The sequence below is a fragment of the Pyxicephalus adspersus genome, chromosome 1 (genome assembly GCF_032062135.1).
Source record: "Pyxicephalus adspersus chromosome 1, UCB_Pads_2.0, whole genome shotgun sequence".
Lineage (NCBI taxonomy): Eukaryota > Metazoa > Chordata > Amphibia > Anura > Pyxicephalidae > Pyxicephalus > Pyxicephalus adspersus.
In genome coordinates, this window is record NC_092858.1 from 138557976 (window position 1) to 138579592 (window position 21617).

The window sequence follows — 21617 nt, forward strand, 5'->3', positions numbered from 1 at the left end:
ACACTTGGTTCTGTTGTGGTTTTGTGTCTAAATTGTAAATATTTAGATATCTTTATTTCTTTTTTTCCTGTTAGTATTTTCTGTGTTTTTTTGCATTTTGAGTGAGTGTTTTCATTTGGGTTGTGCAAAGTTATCAGGTTTTACTTCCTTATCTTATTTTTCTTAAATGTATCATGTCAGGTTTCTATGGCCTTGATTCAATGAACTTTACTCTTTCTTACTTGAGATGTTTTTCGCCCACTCCTTGCACTTGTGTCTTTTTTTAGAATAAATAATTGCAAGGAGCTGTCAAAAGGAAATTTCAAGTCCAATGCATCCCTAAAAAACACGTAAAATTCCCTTATTTTGGATTAAATAAATACATTTTATTTGACTGCTAAGTCCATGTTATAGCATTGCTAGAAATCAGAACACACTGATGATACATTACATAATTTACATCATCTTTATGGTGTTCATCATTCCATCAATGGGCCTGATTTATTAAAGTTCTCCAACTTGAAATTGATTATTTAGGTCATTTGCTTTTTGTTAGCAAATGTTTTCAATCCTGGACCAAATCTATTTAAGGTTTGCTGAATCACCCAGCTTCACTGATGAAAGTGTATCCTCTACAGTCTTGAAGAGCTTTAATAAATCAAGCCAAATGGGTTTCTGACAGTGACTAGAGGGTTCCTCCAGAGGTTTCTAGAGGTTCCTTGAGCAATGAGGAATTTGTGCTTTCAGGTAAGTTTGAAGAACACCAATGATCTTTTTGGCTATCTGTTAGGGTGACATTCTTCCCACTGGCCAGGAATGTAAGAAGCATTCTTCCCATTGAATACCACACTAATGTACAGTGAGCTTTGGATATAGTAATTATAGTAGTGGGTCCCTGAAGATCTGAAAGTTATTTCAGGGTTCCCCCATGTTAAAAAGATTGAGAAAGTCTGTACTAGAGGGTGCACACATTGTAATGTAACCTCTCTCACAACAATGTCCCTGAACTCTTCCTTACTTCAACATTAGGTTGTTAGGAGACTATAAGGGAACATGGCCCTCAAACGGGAAAGGGGAACATGCCTATGTAGGGGTAGAGGTAGGTTGCCAGTTGAGGATATAGTGACTGCCGATCAAATTACTGCCTTCGAATGGTTTACTCACAGGTGGAAATCCAAATTAGATGAGGTTTTTCTTTACTGTTTTCTCAGTTAACATTGTTTGCACTTATCACAAACAGTTACCAAAAAATAAAAGACATTAAAACAGGTGGTCTGTAGAACAACATTATCAGTAGAAGGACACTTACACACAAGGACAGTACTTACACACATTAAAGACGTGATATGCAATACAATGCAAGGTTTTTTAACCTAAGATAGACAATAATATAAAACTGAATTACATCACTGAGATACAATGCCTCTTTATTCTACAAATGGCTATCCTGCTTTGAGCCAGATGCAAGAAGAAACAAGGGCAGAGCTGTGGCTGAAACAGCACAGTCAGAGGAGATGTATTCCAGATAATTGGCCGAAGGGAAGACTACAGTGTAATGCAATGTTGGAATCAGCAAAGGTTGGGCTGATTTACTATTGCTGTGATATTTTTTTTTAAATTTAAATGTTAATCATTTAGTGAAAAAACAGATGCTGCCTATAGATATCAAATAATATCCCCCCTTCCCAGTAGCTGCTTTTAAATTTTCTATTCCATGACGTATAAACAAGATAAAGCAGGAATCGTGACTAACAGCATTTATAAGCAAAAATGCATTGCTTTTTCATTTTAAAGTAAGATTATGATAAATATAATGAAATATAATCATAACCATCTAGTATTGCTATATTGCACGCCGGATTCCAAAGAGTCTTACTAATCAAATCCTAAAGGAGGTCCTTGTATGATCAGTTTTTTTGATTCGTCATGCCATAAGAAAATTGTTCAGGCATGAAGGTATGCTAATAAGGACAAGATGAATAAAAAATGTAAAAGTTTGGTCTGTCCGGCTGTACATTCAGCAGGGTTACAGTGCACATAAATGCTTCCCTGATAAATGTCAGTTTCTTGGCAAAAGAAGAAGAGACTTTACAGCAGCAACTCATTCTTCCCTTCCTGGAAAGGCTTCTCTTTTCGCTCATCTTTAGGCCCATGTACTTGTCAATACTGTTGTAGGTATATTATTGCAAATACAAAGGAATCATTGATTTCAAATTACTTGTTTCAAATACATTGTGGTTTTGTTCATTTATATTGCTTACTAGTACTCTTAAACAGTGAACCCTTCAAACATGGCACGTTCTCAAGTATGTATTTGAAGATCATGCTGCCCCAGATACAGACGAATGAAAGTATCCTTATGTTCTGGTTGTATCGTCTAGGGATGGTGGCATCAGATTGACATCTGTTAAAATTGTTTCTGATTCTGCCTCTGAATTCAGAAATTTCAGGGATGATTTACACCAGTGTTCATTCTTTGTTGTGCTGTAAATGCACTGCAATCTGCTGTCAACATACACAGCTTTTTTTCTTGCAATAGATCTATATACAATTTTAGGGTTTGCTCTGGTCTGCCTTTAAATGTTTCATGTATATTGATTTGAGCATCCAAAAGACAGCAGTGATATCGCCTGCACCTCCTGCAAGCCTAAAGCAATGTAAATTGTTTTATAATAAATAAAAATATAGCAGGCGGCTAGCACAGCTGCGGACGTTCCAATTGTATAGAAGGTCCACTTTGTTTGTACATACTCCAGTTCATTGTAATGCTCTGCAGTGCTTTGGAATAAACTGCACTGTTCTATTCATTATTCTAGAACATGTTCCATTCTTTTCTTTTTATCCACAGCTTACAGTACAATAGTGTGGTATTCAGTGGGAAGAATGTTTCTTACATAGCCAAAAAGATCATTGGTGTCCATCAAACTTACCCGAAAGCACAAATTCCTCATTGCTCAAGGAACCCCTAGAAATATTGTGTTCAGTTGCACAAACTTTTAATTAGAAAATCAGATGTTCAATAACAATGCCACTTATTGATCAAAAATCATCTACTTGTACTTCCACCTACCAGAATTTATTTAGTTTAACAAGAAAAATGTGAAGAACAGCTTATGTGTGCGGGCTTTAAAACTTGATTGAGATGAAATTATTAGGAATGTCTCAAAATTCCTCAATATCCCTCAGTGTCTCAAATTTCATTGATATTGATCACTTTTGTTCTGTATAATTCAGAATATATATATTTTTAGGTGGATTTTGATGAAACAATCAAACTGCTCAAATAAACAGGAAAATCAACCTGTGTAGGGCCAGCTTACTGATGATAAAAGATGTATATCAAATCATCACTGGTCTTTGACTGATGGAAATTTCTTGTCGTTATGTGACTATCTCAAATTTCCCTCCAAATATGTTGTAAAAACCCTTTGAAAAACCAATAAAAGTTTTTGAAATACAAATCATCATTGGAATAAAAATACCGATTTCTCTATAGATACTGCTAAGGAGTGAGTGTATCCACCCAAGTATAACCTTTGGATTTATTTCTAACAATTATATACAACATTGAATACTAGAACATTTTGACTTAGTTAAGCAACATACCGGTACTTTAAGTTAAGCAACATACTTTAAGGTTTTACATGTAGCCCGTAGCGTTCTTTTAAAGGCAGTTGTAGTCTAACACAAGTTCTAACTTTAATCAACTTGCAATTGAGATATTATCTTGTTTTAGACAAATATTATAGTTTTAATAAATAATATTGTGAAACCTTGGAAATGTTGTGTGAAGACAAAGGACATATAATAATCTAATATTGGAAGCTGTTTATGTAAGATAGGGATTGTGTGAATATGATTAATAGGTTGCATGTTATCAAGTTAAGATAACATTTGCTTTATAGTTGTGACCTGCTGGCAAATACCAGTTTTACTGGTTGCCTGTATTGATAGGCTTAGTATACTGCATAGTAGAGCAACAACATACATGCCGCTTTTAGATGTACATGGGCTGACTCACATGAGCTTGCTGCAGGGTAACTTTTAGTAGGGACAATAAACTATTGTGACCCTGAAGAAGGATTGGTAACTGTTGGTCTGGTAGGTAAACACAACTAACCAGGTCTTTCATGACAGTTTAATGTGGACTAAGGCTACGTACATACATCAGATGATTCTCGTCCGATTCTCACCTCAGGGCCAGTATTGGACGAGAATCTGACTTATGTACAGCATCCATTTGATGTTGTTTATAGATCCGTCCTGGCGGATCCATGAATGATGGAAGAAAAACAACCGCAAAAGAAGTGAAGGGAAGGGAAGGGAGGGAAGCAGGTGCCATTTGCTCGTTCTCTCCCCTCCCCTCTCCATAGAACAGAATGGCGCTGTATGTACATTCATCTTTCAGTCTTTTGTCATTGGAAACAATCGTGAATATTTTCAATGACAAAAATCTAACGTGTGTACAAAGCCTAAGAGGAATGCACCACTAAGTCGCTTTGATTGGTGGACATGTTGAAAGATGGATATTATAATTATTATTGTAACAGAGAAAGTAATAAATGGCTAGTTTGTGAAAATAAGATCTACTCTTAAAAGGAAATAAAATAACAAACAACAATATAATGCCTATAGTTGAAGTTCCCTTTACCAGGAAGCAGGTAATCAGAGGTATGAACAGAAACTGGATAGCAGGTATATTAGGGCCACATAGGTGATGGCTAAGGGCACCATGTCTGCTAAGGGACAATACCAACATGAGTTGAAATTACAATGGTACTATGCTAATCAAAATACATCTGTAACACCCACAACTATGACCCTCCTTCCCTACTAAGCAATAGTAGAATAATAATAGATATATATATATAATAGATATATATTAGATTGTTTGTGGTAGCCATTGTTAGGCCCAGTATGTCCAATCAGCCTATACAATTTTGGTTGGATGGGTATTAGTAACCAGTGATATTAGGGCCACAAAGCCAATGGAATATAAACATAAAAGCTACTAAACATCATGAAGAATATGAGCAAATGCTCTACCAAATACCAAGATGAACACAAGAACGTGATTCCAGGAAAATGCATGCACATAAAACATTGGACACAATGCATAATTAAGTTAATTTGGTAAAAGAAAAAACAGTGCCAATTACAATGACCCTTGGGTATGAAGTCAGAATAATAAGGATATGACAGATTTTTATTTTATCCATTGTGAATGTCACAATGAATGTCTGATTTCATTATTCACATATGCCTGAAATACCTGACTTGAAGGGAAACTATCACTGATAAAATGATTCATTGATGAAGAAGACACAACCAATCTGTTGCTGCAGTTTATTTCCTCCTTACAGATTCAAGAGTATGAGATCACACGGATAACAAACATTCCTAATATGTTCTGCTGTCTGACTCATCAACTGTTCCTTTTACATATGTTTCTTCTACATACAAATATCATGTTACATCCTATAAGTATTTTGCTACTCAGCAGTTATCACAGCAAAATAAGTCATTCTAGTGAGATCATTTTTTCCATTGGCCAAAATGTTGGCAATATTCATTTCTTTAATATTCATTCAAATATAGATCATTGTGGCCATTGTTAACAGTAAAACATAAGGAAGCCTGTATGTTTCTTACAGAGGATTCCATGGTTTGGTTACTACCCTCATTGGTGTATCTTGGGGGATATCATTCTGTGGGAGCTTATTTTTGCCGCTCTATTTTAGTAATATATCACTATAATGTTAGCCATGTGAGCACGCTATGATAATATGTACTTTTCATATTTGCAAAGTGTATAGTGTTGCTCATGTACTTCTATAGACTATTTATTTTATTCTGTATTGTGTACAAGATGTATCATTCCAAGGAACTTTATGTAAACAGAGACGTTACACAATGAGAAAAGGGTAAATGTAACTTTCTGCCTAATGCCTGCGGTACATAACTCAAGCAGAAAAGTTTTATTTTCATTCGAAGATTTTGAAAGTTTGAAAAAAAGAAAAGTTTTAACTAATATGTTTTTCTTTGTAAATAATACAGATGTTTGTGTCAGATGTAAACAAACTGTATTGTACATTTTGTGAAAGAACACAACACTGGAAGTCTAGTGAATAAGGGGAAAAGCAGTATTTGTTCCCCTCATGGGAATGTGGCAGCCCTTCTCACCCCTGTTATATTAAAGTGTACCTAAACTAAAATTTTTTACTTTACATAAAATGGTAGTCAACCCTTTGATTTAAAGTAAAAAAAAAAAAAAATTTTTTAAGTGCAACACCATTTTTAAAAAAAAGGTGCAGCTCCACCTTTTATTTCTTGATTACCTTGGGAGCCCAGAGTCTCCCAGAATATCTACGTCATGGAACCCGGTAGGCTTTTTTTCCAAATTTACGTCACCAGATCCCGCACCTGCGCATTGCGAGACTGGTTGATGCAGGAAGAAGAACCCAGAAGAAGTGAGAAGAAGATGTCGGCGTCTGGCGCTCCCTCTGCACCAGGCTGGAGACAGATACCCGGATGACGCGGGACCTGATTGAAGAAACCTCCCAATGGATAGACTACTCTGTGGGATTGAAGGTAAGTGTGATTTTTTTTTGTTTTGGGTTTACTTCCACTTTAAGCTGTTTGGATAAATCATCTTATTTATTATTATATCCTATACCATATATGAGGAACATGTACATACCTCTACAACATGGGTGTGAAAAGACCTCATGCAGCTATTGTACATAATTGTCAATTTAAACAACATCAGTCTGAAGAGACCAGCACCTCATGATCCCATCTCATCCGCCCTCTTATTCTTAGTATTTCACCCTTGCATAGTTGAAGTGGAACTAAATTCTTACTTGAAAAGGCAGATCCTTGTCCTTGGACAGGCAATGTCTCTTGTGCAATAAAATAACCTTACCTGCCTGAACACTCACCTGTCCCCTTTAATAACCTTACCTGCCTGAACACTCACCTGTCCCCATTCCATCTTAGCCACCACCATCTTTTTCTTCTTCTCCTCCTGCAGGTTTCAATCTTTGACCATCTTATTTGACTGGGCCAGAATGTTCTAATGGCCATGTATGCACTACAGTGCGGAAGGAGGATTTATCTACTAAGAAGATACGGATCAGGCAGGTAAGTGTGTTTTATTGCAGAAGGGCCTACCCCTGCTGTAATAATGAACCTGCCTTATAGTATTTTTTTTTATTACAAAGCTATTTTATTACATAGCTACTAAACTAATTTGCTGCTTATTTTTAATGTTCCATTATGATTTGTAAAATGTTTATTTATTTATTACTAAACTTTGTGTTTGTTGTTTATTTAGTTGTTTAAAACCAAATAACTGGCAAGGGTATTTCTATCATTAAAAATAAAAAAGATAAAAATAATTATCTGTGTAAGTCATCTTTATTTGTAGGCAGATATGTTTGGTTTGAATGTATGGTAGCAGCCCAATTTTGAATAAATGAGTGAATGAAACTTTTAGATTTATAAACATGTTTTGTTTTGTTGTAAAATTGTACTGTACTGCTGACCAAAACAAGACATAGCTTTACTAGATGCTTAGAATATTTTACACCCACACACCATAGTAATGTGATACTTGGCATCTTTACAGAAACCAAATTCTGTTTTTACCAAATCAGACAGAGATCTAGTCACCTGTTTTTCATTATGGTTGGTAGATGGTTGTGGACATATCTACATTTAAAGCCCAAGTAAACCTTAAGTTCTAATAGCAATCAGGTTGATAGGTTAATTCAGTGTTCATTCAAATAAGCAAAAGTGGAGGACAGAACAACCATTTTCTAGGCCAAATAATCTTCGGCATACTAAAGATTGTATTTGAAATAGTTTATTGACTTTCAAAGAGGTTTACATCAAATATGGGGAAATGTGGGGGAGTCAAAAGAAAAAGAAACAATAACAATCAACAACCAAAGAGTCTTTAAATATCTGAAAGTACAATAAAGGAAGTTTGTGATAACACATTCACTTTTTAAGTTTGTACAGAGTAACAGCAGTACAACAGTACAGTATATCCTATAATTTGCATTAATTCTGTACTCAAGAGATACATAGATTAAATCACTGATCTTACATGACTATTTGACCAATATTGTTAAATGAAAAAGTAATGTTAAATCCAGAACAAGTGATGTGACTGAACTATATTGGAACAGGGGGATAGGGATGACTTAGGAGAAGGTCAGAAGGGGGAAGGGAGGGGGTTCCTCTCACAGAATCTATGATGAGACATAAAAAATCCAAAGGTCCCATGTTTTGTGGAAAACTGCCATTTTATCTTTAAGTAAGCAGGTTAATTTATCATTCGTCATTATCCAGTTTAATTTGTTTTTAGTAAATTCTAAGGCTATGTACAAATGTCCAATGGTTGTCGTCTGATAATCAGCTCAGGGCCGATATCGGGCGAGAATCTGAATCTGTTCGAACGACCGTCCTGGCGGATCCACGGATGATGGGCGATGAACGATCCTAATGGCAGTAAAGAGGGGGGGGAGCGGGCAGCAGGGTGCTGCTCTGTCGTTCTCCCCCTCCCCTCTCCATAGAGCAGAATGTTGCTGTATGTACAGGACTTGTTCATGCATCGTGCAGTGGTTAGTCGTTGGAAAGGATCGTGAAAGATTATCCATTAACAATGACTGCGCACATGTGTATGCAGCCTAAGGGTATGTTGGAGGCTTTCCAGTAGCAAGCTATTGGTATGTGGGCTGCTAAAAGGATATTTGTGATCAAGTGAGTAGACGGTCTTGGGATTGTTTCGTCTAATCTGGAAAATAACGCTGTTCCCAACGGCTTTGGTAAATTGGTCTGAGTGACTGAGTAGATGAGATTGTGGATTCTGATCCAGGATCTTTGAACCGGGGGGCATCGCCACCAGGCACTAAAGATTTAAAGATCAATCGTGTGACCCCAAAGTAAGAACAACTGACACCAGATTATATATTTTTTTCATTATTGAATTACAGTAGAAAGCATGTGTCTTTATGAGAAGGCTAGACTCACAGAAAGTGCACAGTAGGCAATTGTAATACAATTGAAAGGCATGAAAAGTCCTGTAGCTGCACAACTACAGCTAACACAGCTACATAATGGGTTTTAAAGTTCAGTTTATTAATTTGCGTTTTTTTAGTTTTGGCCATACATGCATACATATATATTCATTGTATTTTTTTATAAGTATGTTCCCCCAGTCAAAGCCATGGGAAAAATTGTAGATAATATCTGACTATCTATGTTTTATGTGTCTTTCTTGGGCAGGACTGCGTGTTGTGCAAATCATGAGTATTCTCTTAGGCAGGTGGTCAGGAGGGCCTATGGATATTGGCTTCTGCTTCTCTTTCTTATTTACTAGCTGTGTGTACATTGTTTTGTGTATGGGATACAGCTACACTCTAAATCTCTGCTGTGTGACATCCAAGAAACATGGATTTAATTTGCATACATATATTACATACATATTTATAAAGATTAGGTGTATTTTTCAAGTTTTTACATAAATACAACATTTACACTTTATATTTAAAGGTATTTTACAAAGTAATCATACATACAGAAATAACATGGTTATACATAATTTGGTAGACTTTAACCCTCATTAATACATGAAGTTTGGAGAGGTCTTCATACTAAATATTGTTCACCTAACAGGTAAGAACATAATTATGTGACGTGTTGTCATAGACCTTAAACCCTCATTATTGTATGGTGTTTATTGGTCTCATGTACTAATTGAAGAATTCCTATTATTTCCATTTGTATAGATAAGTCCTAAGAAGGAATTATAATTTAGCCGGATATTTCCATGATTAGAAAGGTCTCAAAACCCAACGCATTTCGCCAATTAGGATTCCTCAGGGGTATTGTTAAAATTGTCAAATTTGGTGTCCCTGCATTGGACAAATGACCAAGTAGTTTGTATTAGATCAGAACAAGGAATACTCCTGTTCAAATTGCAGATTATGGAGTGGTGGGCCTATTGTGGAGGCGGTGTCTCTTTGCTCATTGCTGCCACCTCCACAACAGGCCCAGCATTGAACAATTACCCAAAGGAGACACCACCGCCTACCTTTCTAATTACAGAAGAAACTCTCCTAAGTTCTTGTATAAACCACCTTAGCTCACCCTGTTCCACTCACCCAGTAATGACTTGACATCCCTCCAGATAGCTGGAACAAGATTTCTCCTGTTTACGTCAAAGAATAAATTGTTACCAATTGAAAATTTAAAGAATCAATTAACAAATCGTAGTATGTGGAGATGTAGAGATTAATAAGTTGTTATCGAACTCATGTACTGCTTGTTGTGGGTATGTTAATACCTAAATATCCTTGACCTGGCCAAAGTCATACTCTATGAGTTTTGCATTCATGTTCAATTCGTATCAAAAGTTTTCCATCATTTTGTAATAAATCAAAATTGCACTATTTGCGGTTGAACTCATGAACTGATTTGAAAGTGACTTACCACTGAAGGTACTTTCAAATGAAGGTACTGTAAATCAAAGAATGTGTTTGTGTGCATACAGTTTATTTTCTGGTCTGAGCTTTAGTAAAGGAGTTATGTTCATAACAAAGTTCCAAGTCTACTCTTGCCCAGCATAACCAGAATTTACAGTATATCACCAAGCAATAATGTAATAATGTGCCACATATTGCATAGTATATTTTGTCATAAGAGATTAGTGTACTATTACCAGAGCTGCCCCAACTCTCTGGAATGGTCTTCCTCATCCTTTTCGACTTCCTCCTACTTTCGGCTCATTTAAAAGAGCACTCAAAACCCATTCAAAATGCTACCCATCTTCTGTCTTTTGAAACCGTCACTACTTCCCACCACTCCATATCTCCCCTCCTATTTTGTGTTACTTCCCCCACCTCCTGGACTGTAAGCTCTTCGGGGCAGGGGCCTCTCCTCCTTTGTCACTCCTGGGCCACTCTGTCTGTCATTTGCGACCCCTATTTAATGTACAGAGCCGCGTAATATGTTGGCGCTATATAAATCCTGTTTATTAANATTTGAAAGTGACTTACCACTGAAGGTACTTTCAAATGAAGGTACTGTAAATCAAAGAATGTGTTTGTGTGCATACAGTTTATTTTCTGGTCTGATCTTTAGTAAAGGAGTTATGTTCATAACAAAGTTCAAAGTCTACTCTTGCCCAGCATAACCAGAATTTACAGTATATCACCAAGCGATAAGCCTGTAATAATGTGCCACATATTGCATAGTATATCTTGTCATAAGAGATGAGTGTACTATTACCAGAGCTGCCCCAACTCTCTGGAATGGTCTTCCTCAGGGTCCTCAGGCAGGGTCCTCTCCTCCTTTGTCACTCCTGGGCCACTCTGTCTGTCATTTGCAACCCCTATTTATTGTACAGAGCTGCGTAATATGCTGGCGCTATAAAAATCCTGTTTATTAATTGAATAATAATATTACTTCTGGTGTAGTGAGTACAGCTAGTTTTGGCTGAAATATGAAAATGTGGAACCCCAATTCTCTGTTTTAACTATATGGTAGTTAACTGGGCTCAAATTAACTGTTGGAAGGAGGACACCGTTAAACATCCATTATGGTGTCCAGTGGCCAGGAGGATGAGGGAACACCTTGATATGGCTGTAATGGACTTTAGTTAGACATGTCAAGAGGTAGGTTTTCATCTGGTCTGGTTGTGCAGATATTTTTTACATGATGAATTGCAGGAAACAAAACAGACGCGACCCCCTACGTTGTTGGCTTCCTACAATTCAACATGTAATTCAAATGAATATAATAAATATAAATAAATGGTGAAATAGTTCACTTTGTGGTCAGAACTAAAATGTTTTGTTCTACATGAAAAGCATTTTAGAACATATTTTCATTCTTTTGCTCTTTTCTAAACAAAATAATAAAAAAAAAAAAAAACAATGAGCTGGCCTTTAGTGAGCACGGAAATATGAGGATGTTTAGCACAGCGATCAATGAAACTTTTGAAGGATATGGCTAGTGAGCTAAAAACACATAAAAGACAAATTGTAATGCTGCTTAGCCTTGGAGTCTGAACTATTGCAATCAACCCAAGCATCTCTGGCAGAAAGTACGGAATGTGCAATGTTTGGATTAAACCCAAATAAAGGTTTATGTACCTTGGACTTAATTGCACCAGAATTGTTTGTCTTCCCATATAAATTATTAGGATTATAGAAGCAGCATAGATGTTCAGGCAAAACTCAGAATATTCTTTGCCTGCTATTAGTTATATTTTTACACCATTGCTTGTGTACTTTGACATTTATTTTTATCACCAGTGCTTTACTCTACATGAGGATCAATGGTATTTCAGTAGCAGCTCTGGGGGAGTTCATAGGCATCTAAAATACAGGATGAATGCTTTTGAAAGCATGTCATATTCACCCATCAAAGCAAACCCCTAAAATAGGTTTTATAATCTCTGTATGTAACGTTGTGCCTGTCCTTACCAGTGAACATTGGTCTTATGACATATGCATTACTTTAAAGTTTCCACTCAGCTTATAACATTTTCCACTATACTTTTAAAAATAAAAGTGGGAAACCTGTTAGCTGTGTGTAACAAATATGAATATGCAGAAACAGTGGTGAGGACCATCATAAAAAGGGATGGAATGGCCATTGTGGACCATTCTCAGACCATGATTTGGGAAGTGAAGCCCCACAAAGTTACCATAGTTTTGCTTGGTAATAACGATATGTATGTTGTAGTATGTCGATTATGTCATCTTGATGAATACAGTTGAAAAAAGGTATTATGTGCATGTGCAGATTTGTGCATGAGACTAGGACACGTTGTGAGTCAGATATGATTCACAATCTACAAAGTAGGCAATCTGGACATACTACAGCTTAGAACATGGGGAAGTCATCATTTTAATGCCATCTTGATGTGTTTTTTCTGTGACTTTTTAACATTCTCTGACCATTGTATGTTCCATTTGTGTATCAGCTGTGTATCTTGTCCCATCTAGCTAAGGTAAGGTTGATCTTTGTATGGTTTGTAAATGTTTTTATGGTCTTCCAGGTGCTTCACCTCCTTTGCCCAGGTGACCTCACTTCCTTTTTAGTTTAAGTTTTATTGCATTTGATTAAGGTTCTGCTGACCTTTCTGTTTGCCATTTATTGAATTTCTTTCTGAGCAACACACTGGTCATATTCAGAGAAATTAGACCTTAAAGTGTAAACCCTAACTTTCATATTGGGACTACATTGCACTGTCTTTCAGAGTCATCATGACAGATTATTTTCCATGGCCCCAGCCTGCTATGTGGATGGTAGCCAATCTTTGTACCCCTATTTTGTACCCCAGCTTGGGAAGGGGGGTGAAGAGGGGCTATAGTGCAGTTAGGGTAATTGACTTCCCCCAAAATTGACCTTAGACTGTAGTAATGACATATGGCTATAGTAGGAACATTAGATTGTGAACTCCTTTGAGGGACAGCTAGTGACATGACTATGGACTTTGTACAGCACTGCTTAATATGTTGGTTCTATATAAATATTGTGTAATATTATTATTAATTATAATATAGTGGTCACATGACCACAGCAGAAAAAAACATCAACAAAATCAAAAGTGTAGGGTTTTGGAAAAGTTTTGCATACAGGTCATAACTGATGAAGCTTTCAGTCCTTCATACACCTATATCTTAACATCTCACATATCAAATTTCCCACTACTGTATATATGGATATCAGATATTAGATAAAGATGCTACCTGTGAATTGTAGTATGATTTTCCATTGCAGAAGTTAACAATAATAGTACCACTTTTTTATTATAGCTTGGGAGCCATCTGCAAATTAGTGAGTTCCTTGGTTGCTTTGTGTCACAGTCACTGCATTAGTTCCACCATCCAGAGTCGCATACAGTGCTATAAAAACCTGGAAATAATGTTTGTAGAACAAAATCAAATAATTGGCTTCCCTTTCACACCCTAATCTCTACATTTACAGCTACTTATTTTGCTGTATTGTAAATACTCAATTTGCTCTATCTGTTATTAACGTATTCCTTGCTATTACTGGGATTTACGAAGCTGACAATAACTGAGGAACACCTAGGTTGTATACCAAGCAGTAATTACAGACATCCAGCCTTCACACCAAATATGGCTCGACTATTAACACAGAAACCAATAGGGACACTGAAACTTCACCCTAGGGCGAGGTTGTGATAGAATGACATCATGTCATGTGACAGATGACCGAGTGTGGAATGCAGTGTCATGCGACACCTGAGAAAAGGGCGTATTATAGAGAACTGTGTGTCATCTTCCGAGTCTGTGTGAAAAGAGATCAGTGTGGATGAAACTTCGGAGAGAGAAATTTTCAGTTTCACTGTTATTGACTTTCGTCATCGTAAAATACTGTTTATAACCCTACTGGAAGTCTTTTGTAAATATGTAGTTTTTGTATCTTGTTAGTTAACATCTCTATAAGAGTGATGTCATATTCTTTGTAGATTTTAAATAGAGGTAAAAAAATTTTGGTTAGAAAATCCTTACACAAAAAATGTATATACTTTGTTTTTATATACCCAATATGAGGATATTCTACATGTACTGTATATATAAAAACATAATAAATTTACCAATACAATTGTAGCTTGTAATAAATAATTAATGTGCAATGCCCTTTTTTCTTTCTGCTGCTTTTGGCATATTGACATATCAGCATTCAGCATTCTTTAACCTAACTTTAAACATTTTGCCTCCCATATCCTCTTTACATCTTGGGTGTGTGTTAGCCTGACAGTATGTTGAACCTTTTTGTGCTTTATGTATCTTTTTTTGTGCACAGTCTCCTTTGTGAATTGTATTTAATATCATTTTTTTAGATACATGATGTCAATTTTTTGGTCTTTCTCTATCTAGTTCTCATCATCACATTTATACTGATAATAAACTAGTCTGCTGCATTTACATACCATATTTTGAGTTGTTTATGCTCTTCTTGAAAAAGCTGCATATGGCGAAACGCATACAAGTGCATTTATAATATCATTGGACAATTTTTGTTGAATTTCTCAATGATTTACATATAAATTGGCGGTTACATTCCTAAGAGAATATCACAGATGACAACTGTACTCTGGTAAATGATTAATTTATAGATTTTATTGGATCATGATAAACCACTCTACGGTAGACTACGGTAAGACCCCAGCAAAAAGACAGTTGGATTGCATTCCCTTAAACACCAGTCCTGATCTCTTGCCTTTACTGGTCCTGTAATGTAAAGATTTAGATCCCTTTCAGTCCTGCTGTGGAAAACTACATGGTTAGCCACTCACAACTGCCATATTCATTTATTATAAATTGTTGGACAGCTGTTTTGTCATGCAGTTCAGTACAGTTGAGTGGATATTGCTCGCTAAGCACGTAATATTTAAACAATCATTGGGCCTGATACATTAATTCTCTCCAAGACTGGAGAAGATAGACTAAATAATCTAGCAAACCTGGAATGGATTTCTTAAAAATCAATTGCAAGTTTTGGAGAGCTTCACTAAATTAGGCCCATTGGGCCTGATTTATTAAAGCACTCCAAGACTGGAGAGGATACACTTTCATTGGTGAAGCTGGGTGATCCAGTAAATCTGATCTGAAAAGTCATTAGCTATTTGTCAGCGAATGTTTTCAGTCCTGGAGCAGATCCATTCCAAGTTTGCTGGATCACCCAGCTTCACTGATAAAAGTGTATCCTCTCTAGTCTTGGAGAGCTTTAATAAACCAGGCCCATTATGTATAAGCCTTGTACAATAAAGATGTTTTTATCACTTGAAACAGTCATAGGTAAGGATTTGGGGTGACAGTAGAAAGAATGATGTTTTGTTCTGTGGGAAAGATAGAGAAAAGTGGAAGGTGCCTCACTCTGCCATTCCTAATACAAGACAATGGCTATAATTAGTACATGGAAGGTAAATAAACAACACCGTTGGACACCTATACTAACATTAGATGATGATAATCATTTATCTCAGATTAAGAAACAAAATACAAGCTAGAATTAAATGGAAACTCGCTAAATGTTAATATTTTTACACTTAGCAGACATAGATATATCCAGCATTAGAAACAATCAGCCAACATCGGCCAACAAATCTAGCTCAACAATTCTTTTCTAGAGGTCAGATTGCTAAGGGAGTGCCTGCAAAGTTTATCACACCTATGGCAAACATATCTTTTTCAGGCATATTCAAGATTGTATAAACTACTACTGCAGGATTATGTTGTCCAAACACACAGCAATTTCATCTAATTCCTGTAAGCTTCTGATTGCAGGAAAAATGAAATGGTTTGAGGCATTTTTAGGATACTTTTGCTATAAACTGTTGGTGGTGGACTTCTATCAATTTTCATAGCTAGTTGGAAATTCATGAAAATGATCATATATGTTTATGGCCAGCAAATCTAATCAGACATTTTGCAATCTGCAAATAATATCATACACACAAACATCAGGTAAATGTTTTTGTAAGCAAAAAAAAAATCCAAACAGGTGAGTAATATTGTGATAATTTAATAATATCAGTGCTATTTATTAATTTATTGTGACTCCTAATGGTTACAATATGATTCATAAAGCATTTCCTCTTAATTTTGTCAGACCAATAAAATTATGTACTTTTCAAAGAACAAAGGTAATCTGCAATCTGTGACTCAGTATGACTGTAAATGATTCTGCCCCCTGTAGAATAAAAATGGCAATACACTGGCAAGGTTCACCAGTTTAATAAGATTGCATGTAATATTGTCATATAGTAAAATACTGATATAGCATTGTATATGCCTTGAGTTTCTCCAGTTGTTATCTACACAGTATTATCTCTTTTCACCCAATAAGTTGGGAAAGCAAGTGAAAGGTGAGTATGTGCTGGTAAGGGGGACAGTAAAGAAATCTTTAGCTTTACTCTGTATTGGCAAAGTACAGGTTTGCATTGGGGATGAAATCAATGTTGCTTAATAAATTTTATGTGTAATGATTCAAGCTCCAGAAAAATGTAATGCATTGGATAGCTCAAAATCCCACACATTCCAGATAATAGATCCAGTGCCAGCAGCTTTAATCATAACCTAATAAATAAATCTCATTCTGAAACTTACACTTTGAAGGAGGTTACAATCCGTACACGATGTACGAACTTAACAGATAAGCAATTTCTAATTTTCTTGCCAGGTTTCACCATCCTCCAGATTATTAGCGCCAGAACAATAAAGATAGATTGGTGATTGTCTCATGTGAATGTAGAATTCTGATGTAAAGGTAGGACAATGGGGGGCTCCAGAAAGGACCGTAGCATAAAATAAGAGGAGGGCCTTAATGACAGGGTGTTAGGGGTTGCTCAGCGTGAAGTAGAAAGGAGGGGAGGAGTGAGGTGAGGAAGGAGTATAAGTTTAAAAGATGCTGGGTTAGTATCGGAGGGGGTAGGTTGTAAGGGGGTGGAGAATAGAAGCAGTTTTAGGTGGGCTACAACGGAAGTGCAGCACATTTTACAGTAGAAAAATTTCCTGCCCACCCTCCCTGTAGTTATGAAGGGGTTGTAGAAGTTTTAGTGGTTGGGGTCTGGTGGATGCAACTGGAGGTAGGCTTTACCTTCTAAGACCTGCAGCCTTGTTAAGTGGGAGTTAACATTTCTCTAAAGAAAGTGAGATAGTTTTGATTGGTTGGGGGGTGTTAACAATTTTTGTATGTCTTTAAGGTTTATTACAAGTGGTTAAATATTCAAGAGCTATGTATAGTTATTTATAGTGATTTATGGTTATTTATAGTTATTTATGAATATTTTATGCAAATGTTATATGTGAATTAATATTGTTGTTAATAAACGGCTTTTAAGTCCAACAAGAGTCGTGTGTTTGATGGGGGGACATAGGACAGCAGGGAAGGGGGCGGGGGGGTTGTCAAGTAGAAAAGGGGTGGTGGTATGTTTTATTAGATACTGTTGGGGGGGAGTTGAGAGCGGGGCAGGAGTTTCGCACCAGCCATGATTTGAATGTAGGATTATGATGTAAAGGTATGACTCTGATGTAATGGGGGGCTCATGATGTAAAGGAGAGAGCTCTGATATAAAATGGTGTTCCTAATGTGAATGGGAGCTCCTCGTAGCAGTTACTCCTAAATGATAGGCTTTGTCTAAGATTAGCAATGGTGCTCACAGGGTTGTAGTAAAGAAAGCTATCAGTGGCAGAAAGGGAGCCCAGTTCCATATTCTGCATTGGGGAACAAAGGTCTGTAGCTGCATCTCTGCTCAGTGAATGTTCACTTAGTAAAGTAAAAACATGATCTCTTTGAGTGCATAGGAGCAAGGAAATTAAAAAATGGGGTTTACCTTGCACATGATTGAATGACTAAAATGAATGAAACTTCACCTCATTTACCTAAATGATAATACAGATAAATGCTATGATTTTTTTAAGTGTGTGGAAAATCTTAAAAACACCTATTAGCACACATCAATTTCAGTACATCTCCAGTGTAGATGAAAGGAGGCAGCAACATGCAATTTTACAACACAACAACTAGAAAACTTTTACAAAAGAAAACTAGAAAAACTTCATGTGACTATTTGCCCAGACCATCCCTTTTTAATTGTGGTTGCAAAGAACAGCCTCTCGTGCAGAACGTTCAACCAGTTCTTCCAAGTTCCTTCTTATGGTTTATTTCTAAATTCCTCCAAGTTTCCTTTTATGTTCCCTCTCAAAATTCCCCAAAGTACCCTGTAGAGTTCCTTCTCGGAGATCTTTTCAGTTCCCTTTAAAGTTCCTTCTGCAATATTCTCCAGAACCCCTCTTACATTCCTTCTCCATGTTCCACCAAATACCACCTAAACTTCCTTCTCTAAAATCTTTGAAGTCTCCTCTTGTGTTCTTTCTTCAAGATTACCTGAATTCCTTTTACATTCCTTCTCCCAAATTCCATAACTTGTGTTATGGAGTAAAGGAATGCTGTGGTTGTAATATCTTCCTTTAGTCAAAAAAATGACTATTATGCTGGAAAAGCAATATTCCTTTTGAAACATCCTTGCTTTCAAAAAAACTTATCTGTTCATTAAAGCGGACCCAAACTGAAAAAGTGAAGGTCTGTTATAATGTGCAGAACATCTTGGAATTTTATTTGTGCAGTACCCTTTAATTGGAATTCCGTATACATTTTTTTTAAATTGCAGTGCACTTGCAGTTAAGAGGGTGCTTAGGAACTCATAGCTGTGGATCAACAATGTGAGATTTATGATACCATCCTATCTAATTGTTAGTGTTAATGAGATGTAGAACAAGAATTGATGATATTAGTGTTATGCTGCTCACTATTATCCTTGCTGGAGCTTCTGAGTTCAAAATGTAGAACAAGGCATGGTAAGTCAGTAATGGGGAAGTGATCAGATTCAGGAGGTCTACAATGGATACTGGTGACCAGCAAACATACTACTGGTACTAATGACCCTGAGGCTGTTGTTCTTCGTTGTTATTTTGTTGTTATACCTCACATGACATACTTGTCATTTTTCAGTAACGTTAGTAACGTTCAGTAACACTATATCGGAAACTGGACTCTGGAACATTATGTGGCTTGTTTGTCCTCATGTGACTTTATTTGTAACACTTTTTCCTTAGCTGTCATTTTATTAAATATACTGTAATAGCTAATAGAATCGAAAGAGGTGTGTCTAGATACAAGGTGGGGAAAGGAAAGAATTAGAGACCAAAGGGCTGTGCAATGTCCATATCTTGTAATGTATATACATTAAATCCAGCCAAAACATTGTGTATTAGACAGACTAAGAAAGGATTGTAACTTTTGCTGAGTTTTTACTGCTATTTGTGGGTGCATAAGAAAAATGTTCCTGCACTGCCCGTAACAATGATAAATGATTCACCAGACAGGAAGTACAACAAAATCTTCAAACAGGAACACAGACAAAAAAAAGAAAGAAAGAAATTCGACAGGGGCCCAAGCCTTTTCCTTCTCTAGAGAAAAGGTTTGCCACTATTATTTGGGTGAATGTGCTAGCATCAGGACAGAAACTGGGGGAAATGGATAGCAACATGTTGGAGCAAGTTATTAATAAACAATAGACTGTACCTGTCTGCACTTTTAGGAAACCCAGGGATAAAAATCACATCAGACATATTTCTGTAATTAAATATGGTGAAACATCAATGAGCAAGTTATAGGATCTAAGCACAGGAAGAGTACTGGGCTGTGTAAAAGTCTTCCAATAATGGATAGAAAGCTACTGTCTACCTACACCTGTTGCTTGCAGCGGAACTACAGGGAGAATTGTGCCTGCTGCAATATAATTCTGTAAACAGTGACAAAATCTTTGTTTATTTCTGGAGACTCTCTGCCTCAGCCAAACCCGCCATCGTAATGCACCAATATTTTTCTGTTTCATAGAAACTGCAGAGCGAGGAGAAAAGAAAGCCACATAGCTCGTCATGTACTGAGTTATTACTTCTTGTCCTCTTTCCACATACTTGTTATCATTTCATAATGTAGGAGAGGCTGTATGAGTCATATTTCACCTAAATGAATGCTTGCAGCTCCCAACACTGTTTTGTATATCAACTTAATAAACATGATGAACTAAGATTTTGGTAAAGCACCAGTAACAAACATCTCCTAAAGCTGGCCATAATAAACTGGGTGTGGAAGAGAAATAAACAGTTTGTATGCTGTAGACATACAAATGTCTTTGTATGCTGAGGTGAGGATGTTTAGGATATAGGATAACATGAATGGGTAGGCCTCTTGAGCCTCTTGCTGGCATAATGGGCAGAGCTTGGGTAAGGCACCGATAGGGAAAGAATGAGCGGACAGGAATTTAGTTTATTTATTTAATGTAGTAAACCCTGCATGGCTAACCTCCATCACACTCTTTTTTGTTGATATGTTTATCCTATTGTTACTCATGGGTAAATAGGTAATAATGGGATCAACAGGAAATCTCACATTCCCTCAAACATTCATAGGTGGGAATCAATTACTGCCATTAAAACACGTGGACCTGGAAGGTTCGCAACCAGGAAAGCTTGAGGGAATGTCAGAATACCTGTTTTATAAAAAGAACCCATAGAGTAGGACATTTAGACGGGTATCATTTTAACTGGGTGTAGGGGGAAAGTTGTTTCTTTCTTGATTTCATCTGTACTGTTGGAGAATTATGATTGTATATTTGTTGCTCATCACAGTTCGGTCTACTTTGATAACTATTTATGTCTACCTTACACTTATAATGTAGTAAGGAAGTTGAAGCTCTGAAACTTTATAAGTGGTTGGGGGGAGGGGGTAATGTTGGTTTCAGGCACTTAGAAAAAACAGGTTTTAGAGGTCCTATTGCCCTATTACTTTTCCTGGGAAATATGGTGTTTAATATCCTGTAAATTATATTTTTGCATTTTCCAGTCTTGTATATTGGTGCAATAAACATGACAAATGTATCAAAGTAAAAAGCACTAATTACAGTAAGTCAAATCACAGGGATCACACTTTAAATGATAAGAACTTGATAACACATTATTGGTAAAAGAAGTAATAGTAACATGATGCAAGTTATCAGTGGAAAATTCAAACTACAGTCATGA